Source organism: Schistocerca serialis, chromosome 1, assembly GCF_023864345.2.
Source record: "Schistocerca serialis cubense isolate TAMUIC-IGC-003099 chromosome 1, iqSchSeri2.2, whole genome shotgun sequence".
NCBI classification, from domain to species: Eukaryota; Metazoa; Arthropoda; class Insecta; order Orthoptera; family Acrididae; genus Schistocerca; species Schistocerca serialis.
In genome coordinates this window covers 414,638,466-414,659,635 of record NC_064638.1, presented here as the reverse complement: position 1 = coordinate 414,659,635, position 21,170 = coordinate 414,638,466, and positions in this window count along the sequence as shown.

Below are 21,170 nucleotides of genomic sequence, written 5' to 3'. Positions count from 1 at the left end.
CACACATTTTTATCCTACGAATGTACAGGTTAAGAATCACTTCTGAGCATTCATAGTTGGACCTCTGGACCACACTTGCTGTAAGGCACAAGGGACCCTCAGGTTAAATATTTGCACACGTAAATTGGGCTATAAAACATATGATGCTTGTCAATTGTCATAATGTTACTTCCACATTTAAAACACACGCAAAAGTACCTCAGCAACACAAAAATGCAATGTTTGTGTCAAGTGTCGCAATGTTATTTCCATACACACACATAGGTATCAAAACTAATGTCTAAAAGATGACTATTGATTCTCAGATTAAGTGCCTCCATGTCATTGTTGTTACAAAACACTTGTGACAAAAAAATTGCTGAGAAGGCTGATAACATTTTATTTTTTGCCTTAAATGATGCTACGTACAAAAAGGCACCTCTCCAAGCCTATAACTGAACACAATCCATGTTGCTTAAAATACTATGATAAGCATACAAGCAGAGGTAGCTGACAAAGACAAGTAGGCAGTTCTGGATTATTGTAAGCTACAGGAAGAATGCATTTAACGGATAAATTACACTTGACGCCTAAAGCATGAATATGAGCTCTGAAATTAATTGCCACAGTAACTCCACATCTCAATTATTCTTTAATTGTTCGAAACAAATGGAAAGTGCGAAGCAGGCAGTTGATATTTCATCCAACGCCTAAATGAGAGTACGCCGAAAATAAAACCTAACAAGCACCATTGTAAGGGTGGGAAGTTAATGCATCGAGTTGTACACTAGAAAAGTATAATCGAAGTTATCGACTTGCTAATTTAGCTTCTTTTAATCACCTTTCGATATGGGATATATAAGCGGTTATGTTTCACACGTATGCCACACAGTGACATCACATTTTCAAGCTTAGCATAAGAAATGGCGCTAAAAATGATACTTTTAATGAAATGTTTAGAACTGGCATTTACATCGTAGGTTTACTTGAGACTACATTACTCATGGTTCACAGATCGATCTATGACCATCTGAAATTTTTATAACTTTTCCAGTAATACATCACTTCACTAAGCACCAGCTTAAGGCGGAAGAAGACCATGCGTCGTGTTCTACACTAGAGAAATATGGTCAATGACACTGACTGGCTAATAATGCTTTTTATTACAGTTGAAATAGGCCTGGTGACCGTTATGCAAAACGAAATTTTGAGGGAGGCTGCAGCATTTACCAATGGGAACTATGGTTCTTTCCACAGTCAATTACTTAAGTAATATTGAGATATAATAGTAATGCTTCAAAGTACAATATATAGAAACCACAACATAGCCAAAGACAAACGAACAGATGGAACTCCATTTTACGAGGAATAAGATGGTTTTATGATATCTGTATTGCATTGTATCAAACTACCAATCTTTGTAATACGCAAATGTCACTTTGTTATGCTCCGAATATGAGCTGAAAAAGTGCCAAAAGTCAATGGTGGACAAGGTTCCACACAGAGATAGGTAAGTGTGACATCTCCAAATGAAATTAAAATATTTATCAATAAAATTATTACTCAAAATACTTATAGAGTTCGAGTAAAAGCACAGGCAGATTGCTTGCTGTAAAATGCAAGTACACTTAAAAACCTCTGACAGCGAATGAAAATTCGAACTTTGTACCAATATAAAATTGTACTATGTCTCAAAACACGTATGATTTAGAGTACAAAACGTAGACTTATGTCAAATGCAATAAAAAAGCAAAAAAGCCACAAATAAGTGATAAGCGAGGCATGGCCTGTGACATAATGTATTCAATTTCGTTTAAGTGCAGTGTGGCCACCGTCCTAGATTTAAGTCAAAAATGGCTCAGAAACCCCTGATCTGAAACCAGTGGTACACTTCTGCGACCCTATCTGGAGCTAGCTCCGCACCCGCAATCCATCGGTCCATATTTTACGGAAATTGTGTGATCTGTACATAGCCATCTGGTGCCATATATGTCCAGAAACCTACCAAGAACTTATCGAATCCACGCCACTGCTGTTTCGTGAGCTAACATGCAGTTATAAACTGGTCTTCGCGTTTTGTCTCATCATGTACTTTCAATGACATAGTTTACAACTTCACTGTCTTAGTACTACTAGGAAATAATCAGATGCCAAAATGTTCACATATAACTGCACTAGGGCAAACTGATACACTGTTATAGACCAGTAAATACAAGCATGATCACACCGTCATCTCAAAGTAGCCAACTTTCAAATTCAACATTTGTGTTCGCTTGCAGACATACGTAGGTAAACATGTACGAAAGACTAAATTGTTGAAGCTTCTGACAGATTTAGCCGCCAGCTTAAAGTCGGTGACAATCCGAAAGCAGCATGAGCATTTGTCATTAATAAAAAGTGTACATGAAAAATAAGTAAGTGTACAGTGGATACAGTACCTCAAAGTTTCTAATGAGGCTTAGAGAAATCAATTTGGAGAGTCTAGTGAGGAAGTCGTGAAGTGCAGCATCCTGCAGACATTTTAGGTAGTGATTCGTCTATTATACCATAGAGCCTCAGTAGTTAATTTATACTAATTGGATTCGTGGACAACGATAATTCCATAATTCCGCTTTTGTGCCACATTTCCAATCAGTATCAAATACGACGCTTAGCTTACATAGTATATTTGCTTTTATTTCCACAAAATTTATCTTGAAATTTGTCAACAGCAGACCAGACTGCAGTGGGACTTCATAAAACGTATTCTGAAACAAGTGGCTCCTTCTCATCACGTACTAACTTTTAAAATTTGAAAAAATAACGTAGCCATCATTTAAATGGAAATCTCAGTGTCGTTTTCCTTCCAGTTAATCATCACTTTGAGACGAACGAAACATTATCAGACCAATTATTAAGGGAACATCGTAGTGAATTTAATTTCCAGTGACATGATGGCACCGTATTTGACGGCAGCTGTTGCGTTTGCTTGAATAAGGCAGCTAACTGGGCTCTGCATCTACCAGCAGTGACTCTGATAGTTATCGTTTACGCGTGTACCAGAAGTCCTGATTGACTTTTCGAAGCAAAGTAGTCACATCAGGTCTAGCAGCAAAGTGTTCTCTGCCACACCTCGCACTCTACAACATTCCTTCCGGGCGTTAATTACATCTACCGGCAAGCTCAGGGAGTGTGAATCAAGAATAAAATTATTTTTTAGCAACGAAACACCTTTTTTCATGCTAAATAAATATATAATGGCTACAAATTTTCTAAAAGCATTCTGTTTCTAAGAAGCTTTTAGTTTCCCGGTTATCTCTCGAGTTCGGCAAACCTTCGAGTCCTTTTGGTTCGTAAATAATCTTGTCCTCAGGTTCGTCCATTGTCCATTATCAGCGACGGGCAGCCCAACAATAATTGTTGGAACCTACCTCTTGGACAAGCACCTACAATGGCTTCCCGAAACGCGCCTGCAGTGTCGTCGTCTGCCGTGACACTTTGCCCTGTACCTCTGGGCCTTCGTGTGCAGACACACTAAGAGTCAGCTTCCTGTATCACATCCCATTAGAACATTTACAGTCCGTGAAACGGCAGGCGTTTTGGAGTGAAGTTACGAATATTATCGGGCAGGATGATAGTTTATTGAAAGTAGGCAAGATAAAGTTATTTGTTGTGACCCTAGTAGGGCCAATCGTACCGGACCTATCCCGGTGTCACCCTCCACAGTATCAATGGCGTCATTGGATGTGGTATGGAGAGGCACGTGGTCAACACACCGCTCTCTCGGTCGTTCTCAGTTTCTTTACCTTCGAACCGCTGCTAATCGGTCGAGTAGCTCCTCTGTTGCCCTCACGAACTTGAGTGCACCTAGCAATAGTCTTCCTACCAAAGAAAAATCCTGGCAGTGCTGGGACTCGAACCCCGCTTGACAGAGTCAGCCACGCTGACCACTCAGCTACAGAGGAAGACTTCGCTATAGATGTAGAAAGAAATATTTGGTTTATCTAGGAAAGTCCAGGTAGAGAGTACCAAGAAAATTTGCACTGTTGAATTCCAACTTGACAGATCAAACTTAAACATACGAGTATTACGCTTCATTTCTAAACTAAGTATTTCTGGGAAGTTACTTGGTTAAGGCCAAAACTCACAGTGGAAGAAGAGTAACAAGGATTCGTCATTCACCAAATGGGGCCCTACCACACTGGCGTTGGTATATCTGGGAATGTGTAAATGGATAGCTCAATACAGATACAATGGCAGCGAATCAGCCGCAGACAACAAACCACTTCAGCATTCGCGGCCACCAGATAACTACCGTGGTCCTTTAAGGATGAACTTCGCATTTTTCTACATTCAACTGGGTTGCAGTAACTGAGGAGAAAAGCACCACAATCCCCAGTAACGTTACACTGGAAATACATGACAGTGCTTAGCAAGTATGGGACTGCCATTCTAAATCTACTTTGTTGCACATGATGCTGATAACTACACGTAAAGTCTGACGGCAGTTTTTAAAATCTCCTCTTTAAGACAACGACAAAATCAGGAACGTATGGTCCGTGTTGGTAAAAACAATCTAACGAAATCGTCCAGTAATTCGTAATCCCTCTACAGGCTATCCGCAGCTCGCAGCTCGTGTTCTAGTGGCTATCGTTGCGACCTCTGGATCACGAGGTCACGGGTTCGATTCCCGGCCGGGTTGGGGATTTTCTCTGCCCGAGGACTGGGTGTTTATGTTGTCCTCATCATTCCATCGTCATTCATTAAAAGTGGCGAGAATGGATTGTGTTCAGATTGGGAATGTATACGGGCGCTGATGACCGCGCAGTTGAGCGCCCCACAAACCAAACATCATCATCACTATATATAGGCTGAACTAATCTCCATCGACAAAAGTTGTCAGTTGTTCTGGGATATTTTCTGACTGTGTTGCTGTGGACCCGTGGCCTTCCGCGGCTTGTTGCAGAGTAATTTCATCTAGTCTGATTTCCTACTTCCATTTATTTTTGTATCTGTAGTGTGCTTAAGGTATTTGTACTGCAGTACAAATGTGCACGGTATGCGCTGCGTGTGTAGTTTGGAAATAAAGTTGTTCCTCTTCCTGAAGGTACTTTATTTTGACAACAGTAATGCCTGCTTTACTCTTAGCCCTCAAGCGTGCCTTCAGTAGTACTCGATTATTTCTCTAGCTTGTTTCTCCTCTATTGTTGTGCATTAACAGCGATGCACTGCAGTATGGATAGGTTTACTGATAAAGAGTTGGTCGATGTGCAACTTGTATATGAGTTCACACGATTTTCACAGAAAGAAAAAAAATGGAGTAACAAACCGAATAATTCATAATTACATTATTACTCTGTAACGAGCCATCGGTAACCACCGCGATCTTTACGCCGAGGTGACAAAAGTCATGGGACGGTGATGTGCACATATAAGCATGGCGGTAGTATCGCGTACACAAGGTATAAAAGGGCAGTGCATTGACAGGTCTGTCATTTGTGCTCAGGTGATCCATGTGAAAAGATTTCCGACGTGATTACGGCCATGCGACGGGAACTAACAGACGTCCAACGTGGAATGGTAGTTGGAGTTACACGCATGGGACATTCCATTTCGGAAACAGTTAGGGAATTCAATATTCCGAGATCCACAGTGTGCGACAATACTAAATTTCAGGCATTATCACTCACCTCAGACAAAGCAGCGGCCTACACTTAACGATCGAGAGCATCGGAATTTGCAAAAGAGTTGTCAGTGCTAACAAACCAGCAACACTACGTGAAATGACTGCAGAAATCAATGTGGGACGTGCGACGATCGTATCGGTTAGGGTAGTGCGGCGAAATTTGGTGTTAATGGGCTATGGCAGCAGAGGACAGCAGCTAATAGCACGGCGTCTCCTGCAGAGCCTCTCCTGGGCCGTAGATGACTGGAAAACCGTAGCCGGTCAGATTAGTCCAGTTGTCAGTTACTAGCGTTCGAGTGTGTTATAGACCTCATGGAGCCATGGATCCAGATTGTGAGCAAGGCTCCATAATGGTGTGAGCTGTGTTTATATGGAATGGAATGAGTCCTCTGGCCCAACTGAACAGATCATTGATAGGAAATCGTTATGTTCGGCTACTTGGAGACCATTTTCAGCCACTCATGGACTTCAGGTTCGCAGACAACGATCTCATGTCTCCTGGCCAGAACTAGTGGCGACTGGATTGAAGAATATTCCGGACAGTTCAAGCGAATGATTTGGCCACCAGTATCTCCCGACACGAATCCGATCGAACGTATATGAGACATAACCGAGAGGCCAGCCAGTTCGTGCACAAAATACTGCACCGGCAACATTTTCGCAATTATGTACGGCTATAGTGGCAGCATGGCTCAGTATTTCTGCAGGGGATTTCCAGCGATTTGCTGAATCCATGCCGCATCGAGTTGCTGCACCACGTCAGGCAAAAGGACGTCGGACGCTATGTTAGGAGGCATTCCATGACTTCTGTCACGTCAGGATATATCACAAGACTCAGAAAACATCCCTGAACAAACCCCGGTGTCTTGTCGCTGTAGTTACGGTATTGCTTTGGCGAGTCACAGGGGATATAGCGTGCATCAGTTGGAGTCAGAAGTTCCATGCGGCTTTTCGCGGATGATGCTGTAGCATACAGAGAAGTTGCAGCATTAGAAAGTTGCAGCGAAATGCAGGAAGATCTGCAGCGGATAGGCACTTGGTGCAGGGAGTGGCAACTGACCCTTAACATAGAAAAATATAATGTATTGCGAATACATAGAATGAAGGATCCTTTACTGTATGATTATATGATAGCGGAAAAAACACTGTTAGAAGTTACTTCTGTAAAATATCTGTGAGTATGCGTACGGAACGATTTGAAGTGGAATGATCATATAAAATTAATTGTTGGTAAGACGGGTGCCAGTTTGAGATTCATTGGAGAGTCCTTAGAAAATGTAGTCCATCAACATGGGAGGTGGCTTACAAAACAGTCGTACCAGGTCGGGTAGACACAGGAGATAGAGAGGATCCAAAGAAGAGCGGCGCGTTTCGTCACACGGTTATTTGGTAAGAGTGATAGCGTTACGGAGGTGTTTAGCAAACTCAAGTGGCAGACTCTGCAAGAGAGGCGCTCTGCACCGCGGTGTAGGTTGCTGTCCAGGTTTCGAGAGGGTGCGTTTCTGGATGAGGTATCGAATATATTGCTTCCCCCTACTTATACCTCCCGAGGAGATCACGAATCTAAAATTAGAGAGATTCGTGCCCTCCGCCACACACCGTTGGGTGGCTTGCGGAGTATAAATGTAGATGTAGATGTAGATGTGCATGTAGAGACGGATTCTCGCTGGTAGAAGCTCAGACCGGTGATTGCAGCAGCGAGACAAAGGCTGGGGCACGGAGGCAGGCAGCGTGGTCGATAGGTGAACTGGCCGAGTGGAGGACGGCGGCGGATTGTTGCGGTGCGGCTGGCCGGCTGCGCCTCTGACGGATGAGATCGCTCAGGACCCGAGCCGCCGCCACCTGCACGCCGCCGCTATCCGTGCCAGTAACAAGTTCATCCTCCCTATTATGGACTTCAACATAAATCAAGTTTATGTACGCCCAGAGGTACGGAAGTACAGTGGGAGACACTCTTACGTTACGTAGAAGACAGCTCCTAAATTCCGTACCCAAAGCTGGGAATCCGCACTGGTGGAAATTTATTTTACCCTTTCGCTAAAGGAGATTGAGAAGAAACACCATCTCAGAAAAATATGTTACTAGTCTCATGACTTTCGAATATACAGTCTGTGTTTCTTTTATCGGAAACTTCTTTCTCCGTACTCATTTGGTCACAGAAAACCGCTTTGTAGAGCGCAGTGGAGGGAAATGTAAGAATGCAAGCTTACAATAAAACGTCACAACCACACCTCACATTTTACGAACAGAAAAGCACACTTGGAATATGTCATCCCCAGCAATCGACCCCCGAAAATACACTCCTGGAAATGGAAAAAAGAACACATTGACACCGGTGTGTCAGACCCACCATACTTGCTCCGGACACTGCGAGAGGGCTGTACAAGCAATGATCACACGCACGGCACAGCGGACACACCAGGAACCGCGGTGTTGGCCGTCGAATGGAGCTAGCTGCGCAGCATTTGTGCACCGCCGCCGTCAGTGTCAGCCAGTTTGTCGTGGCATACGGAGCTCCATCGCAGTCTTTAACACTGGTAGCATGCCGCGACAGCGTGGACGGGAACCGTATGTGCAGTTGACGGACTTTGAGCGAGGACGTATAGTGGGCATGCGGGAGGCCGGGTGGACGTACCGCCGAATTGCTCAACACGTGGGGCGTGAGGTCTCCACAGTACATCGATGTTGTCGCCAGTGGTCGGCGGAAGGTGCACGTGCCCGTCGACCTGGGACCGGACCGCAGCGACGCACGGATGCACGCCAAGACCGTAGGATCCTACGCAGTGCCGTAGGGGACCGCATCGCCACTTCCCAGCAAATTAGGGACACTGTTGCTCCTGGGGTATCGGCGAGGACCATTCGCAACCGTCTCCATGAAGCTGGGCTACGGTCCCGCACACCGTTAGGCCGTCTTCCGCTCACGCCCCAACATCGTGCAGCCCGCCTCTAGTGGTGTCGCGACAGGCGTGAATGGAGGGACGAATGGAGACGTGTCGTCTTCAGCGATGAGAGTCGCTTCACCCAACGTGCTCTAGAAGGTGTAAGTCAACTACCCTGGCCAGCAAGATCTCCGGATCTGTCCCCCATTGAGCATGTTTGGGACTGGATGAAGCGTCATCTCACGCGGTCTGCACGTCCAGCACGAACGCTGGTCCAACTGAGGCGCCAGGTGGAAATGGCATGGCAAGCCGTTCCACAGGACTACATCCAGCATCTCTACGATCGTCTCCATGGGAGAATAGCAGCCTGCATTGCTGCGAAAGGTGGATATACACTGTACTAGTGCCGACATTGTGCATGCTCTGTTGCCTGTGTCTATGTGCCTGTGGTTCTGTCAGTGTGATCATGTGATGTATCTGACCCCAGGAATGTGTCAATAAAGTTTCCCCTTCCTGGGACAATGAATTCACGGTGTTCTTATTTCAATTTCCAGGAGTGTATTTGGGCCATAACTCTGGTAGTATGCAGTTCTGACCTACTGAAATCATAGTTTTTAAACTTTCGCGCGCAGTGGTTGTTTGTCACACGTTCCGTCGCAGTGCAGTCGCCTAATGAGCGAGTGCTAACGAGGAGAACACGACAAGTGCCTCAACCCGATTTTGCAGGAACTTCGTTCAGTGAAAGAGGATCAAAATAAGCTTATCCGTAGGACCCGACCGTTTTTGAATAAAACGGCGGTCATAGTGTCCGAGGTATTTATTTTGTTTTTTACCGCGCAGTACCGGAAGATGATGTGGTGGCACAGTGGTAGCGCCGCGGATTTTTAATTTTGTTCCCTGCGTTCGAAACACAATTATTATTTATATTTCTGTTTTTCATCCATACACTCATGTCTGTAGAAGATTACTACACGAATGTTTTCCAGTGTATATTGATATAGCGTTGCCCTTCTGCATCTCTAATTTTATGTCACATGAATCAAAATTTAAAAAATTGAGAAAATTATCGAAGTTGTCTTCGGTGAAATTATTGTAGTGTGTCTTGATCCATAGTCAACTGCTAGCGCAAGTGTTCGGAAAGGTGACGATCGAAGGGTACAGTCACTGAATTGTGGCCCCTATTTTAACTGTACCAAAGATAGGAATCTTCCTGCACGTCGGTCAAGGATCTGAAGATGGCGTAATGTAGCGCCAAAACTGGTTTCTCAATAAAATAACAACAGGAAATTTAGACGGTTGAAGGTGGTTTGATTCGGAATTTTATATACTGAGCTGCCGAGGTCCTGATACGATTCAGTCCGGAACAGCGCTGCTGCTACGGTCGCAGGTTCGAATCCTGCCTCGGGCATGGATGTGTGTGATGTTCTTAGGTTAGTTAGGTTCAAGCAGTTCTAAGTCCTAAGGGACTGATGACCTCAGATGTCAAGTCCCATAGTGATTAGAGCCATTTGAACCTGTTACCATCTGTATAGAGACAGACTTACAGACATAATATTAAATGGTTCAGTTGAAGAAGCAAAAGCACATCTTAAAAATGAGATCGTATAAATTTTTAAGCAACTGGAAGTAGCATCACCATATTTCTCTAAAATTAACAGAATTATAAAAATTTCTAAAAATTTGCTACACCATCAATACTCTGACCGGACTCCACCAAACTAATAGTAAAGTATATCCGTTCCTGTGGGATATGTTGATTAAAATTTCATCGGCGTGCGAACTTATCTACAGCACAGGAAAAAGCCATTCTTAAAGAAGAAGAATGTTACGAGCACAAGATGGCTGCTGGAGTATCTAAAGTTAACGGAACTTTTCAGCTGAGGTCGCAACACGGTATCGCCACAGGACACGCATGTACAGCTTAACGCCATCGTTCTGACTTTGATAAAGGTCGAACCAGTGTGAGAGACATGGGGTCATCATACCGACAGATCACAGATGCAGTTGGCAATGACTGCAGAAGGAGTAGTGACAGGACGAGGTCAGAACAACAGTTTGCCACTAGGCGCTTCAGTCCGGAACCGCGTGACTGCTGCGGTCGCTGGTTCGTATCCTGCCTCGGGCATGGATGTGTGTGATGTCTTTAGGTTAGTTAGGTTTAAGTAGTTCTAAGTTCTAGGGGGCTGATGACCTCAGATGTTAAGTCCCACAGTGCTCAGAGCCATTTGATCTAACAGTGTGGCAACAGGAGTAGGCACGGGTCCTTCCAGAAGGACTGCACCACGAGGAGCTAGTTCGACTGGCTCTGATTAACGCACGCACCACTGAAAGCTGGGAAGAGGTTACAGGCGCAGTGACTACACGAACGGCTGTGAGCAGATTAATAGGGAGAGATCTCGAGCTGCCATGCGTCGTTTTCGGCTGAAACCATACCAATTAGAGCAGACACTTGTTTGATGTAGAATCCGAGTCTACTGCGATACTTAATAGGGTTCTATAGTACTCAGTGATACCATTTGCAGCTGTCAGATCGAAGCTAAAGTGTCTGTAGTCGATCTGGTGGAAGGCCGCAAGAAGCAATGATTCTACTGACCCATTCCTACCCAACTATCCAACTCCTGGATGATGGTGGAACGAGAGGGCCGACTGATTTGTGAACTGTTGAATAGAACCTGAAACAAAGGTACAATGTCTGTATGTGAACAGTGTCTATGCATTTCGATGCGAAAGTCCTTCATACATGGATGCATGGAGCAGTGTCTGTGTTTGGAATGCACATCTGAAAGATATTTGCATTGAACTATATACACTGTGAAATACACTGCGCTAACTGTAGTTCATGCGAAAGCAAGGCAAACTGCGGAGAATAACATTGTCTCTCACTATGTGGGTATCACACGAACAGTGTGCGAGCACTATGGAACGTAGGAACTGCGACGTATGGAGGCTTGTCTCGATCCGGGAGTTGTGAACGGATAGCCGAAGTGGTTAATACAACCACTTGTGATAAGCGGAAAATCCGGTTTCGAGTCCTGGTCCGGCACAAATTTTCCTGTGTCTATAGTAAATCATATAGCTGATGTAACACCGTATTCGCAAACTTCGAGCGCATTTCACAGTTCACAATCTACATTCTCGCCGGTATATGGTAAGATTGGTACAGCTTGTCTCCCTTCATGACTAATATACGAAATGACATATTCCAGCAAGACAATGCAACGACTCACACCAGAAACGCCTTTAGGTATATACTATTAATGACGGTCTGGTCCAGTTCCCTGATTTGTCAGTCACGGAACATATATAGGAGGCAATGGGAAAACGTATACTTTCACACCGGCTTCCAGACAGCACTCTTCATGAAACGACACAGCATACATTTCAGGCATGGCAGGAATTTCCTTAAGATTACATTCGGAAGCTGTTTGCTTCCATGCACAGAAAACAAAAGAGTGTATACACTGCACATAGGAAGTCTTTTGCCTCTACCGTTCTTTCTATACCTCGAAGAAGCATTGACGGAAATAATAGAAAGCTTCAGCAATGGGATTAAGGGTGAAAGGATATGAAAGTTAAGATTTGGTTATGACATTGCTGCCCTCAGTGAAAGTGAATGCGCCCGCATCTCGTGGTCGTGCGGTAGCGTTCTCGCTTCCCACGCCCGGGTTCCCGGGTTCGATTCCCGGCGGGGTCAGGGATTTTCTCTGCCTCGTGATGGCTGGGTGTTGTGTGCTGTCCTTAGGTTAGTTAGGTTTAAGTAGTTCTAAGTTCTAGGGGACTTATGACCACAGCAGTTGAGTCCCATAGTGCTCAGAGCCATTTGAACCATTTTTTGAAAGTGAATGCAATGAACAGTCTAATGATCACACACTATGGAATGGGAGTAAGCCGAAGAAAGACGGAAGTAATGGGGAGTAGGTAAAATGTGACTAGCGATAAACTTAATATCAAAATGATTGACCAAGGAGAGGATGAAGTAAAGGAATTCTGGTACCTTAGACGATTAAATAACAAGTGACAGATGAAACAAGGAAGATATAAAACCAGAATAACACAGAGAAAGAGGGATTTCCTGACCAAAATAAGTGTACTAGTATCAAGGTTGATCTTAATTTGAGGATCATATTTCTGACAATGTACAGAGAGTATTCAAAAGCAACAACCAGACGGGTTGAAGTTTGTATATGCCGTTTTCGGATAACGTAGTGAGACATCTAAGGGAGCGAATGTAGCGTCCGGTGTCGCTGTGCGCATGTGCAGGCACATGGAGCAGGAGAAAAGGAGGAAGTTGTGTGTTCCGTCAGTGTGAGGATATCGTGACGTTGACATTGCAAGATTTGTCGTTTGATAAGCAGCGAGGTATTATTTGATTTCTGACTGCGATATGGGTTAATTCGGCCGCTATTCATCGACGGCTCGTGGCCTTATACGGAGGAGACAGTGTGTCCGAGAAGTCAGTGAGAAATTGGAGTGCCCGTTTTCGTGATGGCCGGGAGTTTGAGTGATGACCGGCAACTAGGCAAGGCAAACACGACAACCACGGCCGAACTCTCTGACAAGGTAAACAAGATAGTGAGAAGTGCTCGGCGTGTCACAATGCGGGTGTTGGCAGTGATGGTGGCGGCCATTGTTGAAACAGTGTGGACAACAGTGCACGGCAGGTGTCTCCTGGAAGGTGGGCGCGCGGTGGGGTCCGAGGAAGCTCAGTGAACCCCAAAAGGAAATGCGTATGGGGCTAGCACTGCAGTACCCATTGCGGTATCAGGAAGACCCCGCTTTTCTGTAGCGGATCGTCACCAGTGAGAAGAGCTGGTGCCATCACGTCGAGCCAGTGAGAAAGCGAGACAGCATGCATGTGTCATCACCTCCCCATAAAATAATGAATGCTGTTCCCTCAGCAGGCAAGGAGATGCTCAACGTGTTTCTGGACGTCCGAGGTCCGACACATTTGGAATTACACTATTGTGTACTGCAAGACACTCGGTAGCTTACGCAAGTCCATCAAGAGCAAAACGGCCGGGGCTGTTCAAAGAGGGAGTGATTCTGCTCCACGATAAGGCGCGTCCACATGTCTCTGTGGTCATACGTGGTTTAAACCTCAAGTTCAGGTATTAGCAGTTTGAGAATCTTCCTTACAGCCCGGACATGTCGCCTTGCGACTTCCATGTGTTTAGTCCTTTAACAAATAAAATCTCAAAGGAAAGCACTTCAACGCGGACGACGAGCTGATCGATTCAGTGAAATACTGGCTCCTGTCACAGCCACAGAAGTTCTGGGCCCAGGGAATCCTTCTGGTATTGAATTTGGAAATTTGTGGTGAGTTCTATGGGACCACACTGCTGAGATCATCGGTCCCTAGGCTTACACACTACTTAATCTAGCTTTAACTTACGCAAAGAGCAACACACACATCCATGCGCGAGGGAGGACTCGAAACTCCGTCGGGGGAGCGGCGCGAACAGTGGCAAGACGTCATACATCACGCGGCTACCCCGCGCGGCCTGGTCGTGAAACAGTGAGGTAGTTGCGATCAGTCCTCTGGTTATTTCTTTTGTATAAAGACTTTAATTATACTCACAGTTCTGTTACATACCTTTTCTTTTGAATATTCTTTATACGTTTAGAGCACAGCATATTACGGGTATGAATCATGGACTGGGGGTAAAACAGGAAACGGTGAGAATCAATGCATCTGAGATGTGGTGCTGCACAAGGATGTTGAAAATTAGGCAGATTGAAAAGGTAAGGAATGAGGAGAGCCTCAGAAAACTCAATAACCAGAGGAACGTGAGGAAAACACTGACAAGAGGCACGGACAGAATGACATGACATGTGTTAAGACGTCCAAGGATAACTTCCGGTCGCACGGAGTGGCCGCGCGGTTGAAGGCTCCCTGTCACTGCCTGCGCGGCTCCTCACGCCGGAGGTTCGAATCCTCCCTCGGGCATGTGTGTGTGTGTTGTTATTAGCATAGGTCAGTTTAAGATAGTTTAAGTAGTGTGTAAGTCTAGGGACCGATGACCTCTGCAATTTGGTCCCTTAAGCACTCACACACATTTGATAACTTCCGTGATACTTGAGGGAGGAAAAAGTAATAGCTGTAAGTGGAGACAGAGACTGGAGTATATCCAACAAACAGCTGTGGACGTTGGGTACGGGTGCTATGTGGAGATGAAGAGGATAGGACAGTAATACGTGACCGGCCGCATCAGACCAGTCAGAGCAGTGATGGGAAAAATGGAGGAACACATCTAATTGACATCAGTTGTCGGCCGGAGTGGCCGAGCGGTTCTAAGCGCTACAGTCTAGAACCGCACGACCGCTACGGTCACAGGTTCGAATCCTGCCTCGGGCATGGATGTGTGTGATGTCCTTAGGTTAGTTAGGTTTAAGTAGTTCTAAGTTCTATGGGATTGATGACTTCAGCAGTTAAGTCCCATAGTCTCAGAGCCATTTGAACCATTTTTTTTTGACATCAGTTAAAAACAGAATGACAGTCTAATCTTCATCCCCATCATTCACCTCATCAAAATTTGATGACTATTGGACTGATGCTTCATCCTTTAACAGTTTACATTTCCGTCAGTGTATATATCTGCAAAGGCTTTAACAGTTTGCGTTACCGTCATTGTATACACATGCAAGTGCAAAACGTAATTCAGGTGTTGGGCAAAAATATGTAAATACCACGAGAAAAGCACGTTTGAGCATTAATGTAGATGCTAGCCAGGTCTGCACGTTGGGCTGTTGTATCTGACCACGTACGGCACCTGTGCGATGTCCTCAACACGTTGCAAGTGTCAGTCATGGTCAGAACGGTGCTCGATGTAGTTGTGAGTGCATTATGTTGGCTCTACGTTAATGCGAACGAGGGAAAATTATTGGCGCTCGTACGGTGAACGCTTCCGTAACGAAGGTGGCCGAAGTATCCGATGTTTCAAGAGGTAACGTATCATGGTATACATGGGAAGCGGAAAAGCATCATCCTCTAGGTCACGATGCAAACGAAAGTGTGCGTCCAGTGATCGTGGTAGAAGGTCAGTGAAGAGGCCGGTCACAAAATGTAAGAGGGTGACTGCTGCAAAAGACGCTGCGGAACTGATGGTCGCACTCGTAAAGAGCAACAGGAAATGAACTCCACAAGCAGGGTACTGCAGAGCGTGCTGGAATCCCAAAACCACTCATCAGTGACGCAACAGGAAAATGTGATGCCATGAAATATGGAATATGAGACAGTGGAAGTATGTCATTTGGTTCGACGACTTTTGTTTCACACTGTTCCCATCTTCTGGCCGAGTTTACGTTACAAGAGTGCAACATTTTTAGGGTGCGATGACGATTTGGGCAGCCGTATCGAGGTATTCCATGGGTACAGTGGTTACACTGAAAGGTCGCTTTACTGCCAAGGATTATGTGACAATTTTCGCTGATCAGGTTCGTCTCATGGTACAGTATTTGTTCACAGTGGTGATGCTACGTTCGAAGATGACAGGGGTGCTGTCCATAAAGCTCGCACGACCTGGACTGGTTTTGTGAGCTCCAAGATGAATTTTCAGATCTCCTCTGGGCACCACAGTCACCAGATTTCAATATTAGCGGACCTGTGTGGTCTACTTTGGGCAGAAGAGTGCGTGATCGCTAACCACCTCTCTCATCGTTTCCTGAACTTGCCACAGTTTTGCAGGACGAACGGTATACGATTGGCCTGATAACCAAATGGAAGATGTGCGAGGGATATTCAGTAAGCAACGTAACACATTTTCTTTTTTTCTAAAGGCAGGTTGACTTTATTCAGGATTCCAATACAACATATTATTCCCCACTCTTTTGGCTACAAAAGAATCTCCGTCCAATGCGACCGGCTTTCGCTACCTTACTGGGAGGGCCTGTATGCTCGCATGGTACCACTCTACTGGTCGATGTCGGAGCCAATGTCCTGCTGCATCAATATCCTCCGCATCGTCACGTATTGCTCCCAGTGGAGTCGCATCCTCCACTGAGCGGAGACAGATGGAGATCTGAAGATGCGAGACCCGTGCTGTTGGGTGGAAAAAGAATCCAAAGAAGTTTTGTGAGCTCCTCTAGAATGCGGAGACTTGTGTGAGGCCTTGTTTTGTCATGGAGAAGGAGAAGCTCGTTTTCGTTTTTGTGAGGACGAACACGCTGAAGTCGTTTCTTCAATTTCCTGAGGGTCGCAGCCGAGGTGGTGGCGGAGTGGCTAGCACACTGGACTCGCATAAGGGAAGAAGCCGGTTGAAATCCGCATCCGGCCATCCAGGCTTAGGTTTTCCGAGATTTCCTTTGGAAAAGCACAGTCATTTTCCTTCCCCGTTCTTGACTTAATCCGAGCTTGTGTTCTGTCTCTAAAGACCTCGATGTCGACGGGACGTTAAACGAATATTCCTTCCTTCTTTCGAGAGTAGAACAATACACGTCTCAGAGTTGGTCGCCTGTGACAATGTCCGACAACAAATTGTCACGATCAGCCTCATAACGCGCCAGCAATTCCGGACATATGGTTCTCCATTGTTCTTTATGGTCTTGTTAGGCGGCGAGGAATCAAGCGGGCACACATCTTTGAGTACCGCAACTGGTGGACGAGTGTCTCATCGCTACCAACAGGAACGTTCAGATGAGCAACGATGTATCCGATTGTGATCCGTCGATCACCTCGTAAGAGAGCGTCCGCACGTTACAACATTGCAGGAGTCACATGTGTGCGCGGGGGGCCGGCACTCGGGAGATCGGATAGGTTTGAGTGGTGATGACAGATGCCTCGCGCAACTACTCACCGTGCTTTTGTTCATTGCAGGCGCTTGTGAATATCTACGATGCTCTGGTTTTCTGCAAAAAATAAACTGAATTTATCCGTTCCGAGAGCACAGGAAGCTGTTTTGAATGCCAGCAGGTTTTCTACACCGTACTACGTATGGTAATACGTGGTGTTTTTGGTGTTTCCATATTTCTGTCTACTCCTATACACATTTTGAAAAATCAGCGATGATATTTAGCAACAAAACTGATTCATTGAAGCAATGAAGAAGAAGAAAACTATTACAGCTGCCCCGAAACCAATTTATGGTGGTCTTTTGAAGACTGCAGATAGAAGGAGAGCGTCGTGAAGGATGTCGCCCCCTTTGTGACTCGGCGGAGAAATGCAAATAGAGGCGGGCTGTGGCTGCGGCGCTCCCGGCTGTCGGCGGACAAGTGCCGGCGACCGCAGCGGCGTTTTTTGCCGGCTCGTTGTGCCTCCGCTCCGTAATAAAGGAGCCGGCTCTGCATTATGGCGGAGCAGGCCGCTCTCAGACAATGAGCATTGTGCCGGTATTTATACGCAACATTTGTGCGGCGCGCGCCGCTAGCGAGGCGCGATTTACAACGGGGAGGGTGCCGGCCTCCAAAAACTCGCCTCCTCTTCCGGCCCAGGGGGTTCCTTCCAGCGGCCGCGCCCTCGCCTTTTCCTCCCACGCCACATCCGCGACAGCTCGCCAGAATTAGTGAACTCGACGAAATGTATTAATCGCGGCGGCGGTCCCCGGGCATGGTGCAGCCTGCTGCGTGATGAGCATTCTTTTCGACTCTCCGGAGGACAATTTGGAAGTTCCTCCTCTCGCTGGAGCCACAGCTCACACAGTACTCGCCGCCGTACATTTTAGAGTTAGTCGTAGTCCGGAGAAGAATTCGCGGTGGGCGCTCGTGCTGTTGGTCAGCAGCATTTGCGACACATTAACAAAGCAGTGGTTCGTGCGTGTCACAAGAAGCTTCTCGGCGCAGTTGAACTGGCGTCTGTCTGACGCGGAAGGTTTCTGTTTTGAACAACGTCAAGAATAATGGAATGTAGTCGTGTTATATTACACTCCTGGAAATTGAAGTAAGAACACCGTGAATTCATTGTCCCAGGAAGGGGAAACTTTATTGACACATTCCTGGGGTCAGATACATCACATGATCACACTGACAGAACCACAGGCACATAGACACAGGCAACAGAGCATGCACAATGTCGGCACTAGTACAGTGTATATCCACCTTTCGCAGCAATGCAGGCTGCTATTCTCCCATGGAGACGATCGTAGAGATGCTGGATGTAGTCCTGTGGAACGGCTTGCCATGCCATTTCCACCTGGCGCCTCAGTTGGACCAGCGTTAGTGCTGGACGTGCAGACCGCGTGAGACGACGCTTCATCCAGTCCCAAACATGCTCAATGGGGGACAGATCCGGAGATCTTGCTGGCCAGGGTAGTTGACTTACACCTTCTAGAGCACGTTGGGTGGCACGGAATACATGCGGACGTGCATTGTCCTGTTGGAACAGCAAGTTCCCTTGCCGGTCTAGGAATGATAGAACGATGGGTTCGATGACGGTTTGGATGTACCGTGCACTATTCAGTGTCTCCTCGACGATCACCAGTGGTGTACGGCCAGTGTAGGAGATCGCTCCCCACACCATGATGCCGGGTGTTGGCCCTGTGTGCCTCGGTCGTATGCAGTCCTGATTGTGGCGCTCACCTGCACGGCGCCAAACACGCATACGACCATCATTGGCACCAAGGCAGAAGCGACTCTCATCGCTGAAGACGACACGTCTCCATTCGTCCCTCCATTCACGCCTGTCGCGACACCACTGGAGGCGGGCTGCACGATGTTGGGGCGTGAGCGGAAGACGGCCTAACGGTGTGCGGGACCGTAGCCCAGCTTCATGGAGACGGTTGCGAATGGTCCTCGCCGATACCCCAGGAGCAACAGTGTCCCTAATTTGCTGGGAAGTGGCGGTGCGGTCCCCTACGGCACTGCGTAGGATCCTACGGTCTTGGCGTGCATCCGTGCGTCGCTGCGGTCCGGTCCCAGGTCGACGGGCACGTGCACCTTCCGCCGACCACTGGCGACAACATCGATGTACTGTGGAGACCTCACGCCCCACGTGTTGAGCAATTCGGCGGTACGTCCACCCGGCCTCCCGCATGCCCACTATACGCCCTCGCTCAAAGTCCGTCAACTGCACATACGGTTCACGTCCATGCTGTCGCGGCATGCTACCAGTGTTAAAGACTGCGATGGAGCTCCGTATGCCACGGCAAACTGGCTGACAATGACGGCGGCTGTGCACAAATGCTGCGCAGCTAGCGCCATTCGACGGCCAACACCGCGGTTCCTGGTGTGTCCGCTGTGCCGTGCGTGTGATCATTGCTTGTACAGCCCTCTCGCAGTGTCCGGAGTAAGTATGGTGGGTCTGACACACCGGTGTCAATGTGTTCTTTTTTCCATTTCCAGGAGTGTATATAATGCTGAGGGAATCAGATTAGAAATGAGATACTTAAGGGGGGTAGGACGTCACACGGGCCGACTTAGAGCAGGAGAGGCACCACAGGACATTTTAATTTCCACTGTCTATAGTTTTACAAGTAAATTCATAAAACTTTGTCAGCATGACCAGGAAGGATTCAAGATTCACACTTGTAGCAGCGGAAGTTCAAAAACATAACAAAATATTTTTTTTTACATGTGAAATATCATCTTTTTTTCACTTACTATTGGCTGCATTTGTTGCTATAGGTAGACTTTTCTTCATAAGTAAGAGAGACTGTTCGATGAACTTTGCGCAGCATACAAACCATACTTACAGGTGTCTGAAACTCTAGATTCTATTTAATTTATGAAAAAATGAATGAGCTGTTACGTTTTAAACTTTATGTTTAGAAAAAAAATGAAATTTTTTAGTTAATTATCTCAATTTTCACCACAATTTTTAATAGATTTGGAAAATTCTAGAGTTTCATACACCTGTAAGTATGGTTTGTATGCTGTGCAAAATTCATCAAAGAATGTCTCTTACTTGTGAAGAAAAAATGTACCTATAGCAACAAATGCAGCCAACACTAAGTGAAAAAATGATGAAATTTCATATCTAAAAAATATTTTGTTGTGTTTTTGCACTTCCACTGCTATGAGTGTGAATCCTGTATCCTTCCTGGTCATGCTGGCATAGTTTTATGAATTTATTTGTAAAAGTATACACAGTAGAAAATGAAATGTCCTGTGGTGCCTCTCCTGCTCCAAGTCGGCCCGTTTGACGTCCTTCCCCCCCTGAAAGCAGTAGATAGATTTTCTATTTGGGTTCTAGGCGCGCAGTCCGGAACCGTGCGACTGCTACGATCGCAGGTTCGAATCCTGCCTCGGGCATGGATGTGTGTGCTGTCCTTAGATTAGTTAGGTTTAAGTAGTTCTAAGTTCTAGGGGGCTGATCACCACAGCAGTTGAGTCCCATAGTGCTCAGAGCAATTTGAACCATTTTGAACCATTTGCTATTTGGGAAACAAAAAAATGATGATGGCCGAAGTAGAGAGGATATAAAATGTAGACTGGCAATGGCAAGGGAAAGCGTTTCTGAAGAAGAGAAATTTATTTATATCGAATATAGACTTTAACGTCAGGAAATCTATTTGAAGGTATTTGTCAGGAGTATAACCATGTATGGAAGTGAAACATGGACGATAAACAGTTTAGACAAGAAAAGAATAGAAGCACTCGAAATGTGGTGCTACAGAATAATGCTGAAGATCAGATGGGTCGATCACGTAACTAATGAGAAATTCCTGAATATAATTGGGGGAGACAAGAAATCTGTGGTACAACTTGACCAAAATTGG